The sequence below is a fragment of the Sinocyclocheilus anshuiensis genome, unplaced genomic scaffold, assembly GCF_001515605.1.
Source record: "Sinocyclocheilus anshuiensis isolate Anshui unplaced genomic scaffold, SAMN03320099.WGS_v1.1 scaffold517, whole genome shotgun sequence".
In the NCBI taxonomy this organism is placed as follows: Eukaryota; Metazoa; Chordata; class Actinopteri; order Cypriniformes; family Cyprinidae; genus Sinocyclocheilus; species Sinocyclocheilus anshuiensis.
The window spans coordinates 703,271-704,172 of record NW_015536535.1 but is presented as its reverse complement, the minus strand read 5'-3'; positions in this window follow the sequence as shown (position 1 = coordinate 704,172).

Below are 902 nucleotides of genomic sequence, written 5' to 3'. Positions count from 1 at the left end.
TGGGGGGGGGGGGGGAAGCCTATCACCAAGTTCAGTTAGCACCACATATTTAAAGCTGTGAAATACTAAAGAAACCATTTTGAAGAACACATGGAAGAAGACATTGAACCACTCACTTCCACTACAAAAAACACAGTCAGAGACATTTTGTCACACAGAAGAAATAACCTACATTTAAAAAAACAAATCCAATTGTACTCTTTTTGTACTTTATAGCCCAAGTTCTAATTGTATTACGTAGTATCTGCTTAAGTAATTAATCTAGGCACTTTAAAGTCGTTTAAAGTGACTTCTGAGGACTTCTAGAATAACATCAACTGAAAGAGTTTTGAGGGCTTAATCAAAACAAGAAAAAAAATTAAACTGTGAACTGGGGGAAATATTGCTTATGTCAATTATTATTATTATTATTATTATTGTTCATAAAAAATACCAGAATGTGGCTCTGACACTCATAATGGTGACACACCTGTTTAGCTCTTAAGTTTAGGATTTGCACATTTTTATCGTGTAATATAGCGAAAACAAATGCTAATTTAATTGAATATTTGTGCTAGCTTTAGATGTATTTTGTACATATTACTGAATGTGTACCCAGGTGAAAAAGACGTAGTATTAAATGTATTAAAAATATACTTGAAATTCAAGTAGTATGTTTATAATACATTTGTATTCCCAACATGCTTATTTGAAGTGCAATAAAAATATATTGAATTGCATTTTAATATATTTCTAAAAAGTATACTAGAAGTACTTTTGTATTAAATATATGCTTAGTTATTGTCAGACTCTGTTCCATGTTTTGTGTGTGTCCTGCTCCCCATGTGCCTTCCCATGCCCTTATTTGGTTAGTTTCCTGTTCCTGTCCTGATTAGTTCATCTGTCCCAGGAGTTTCCCTTCA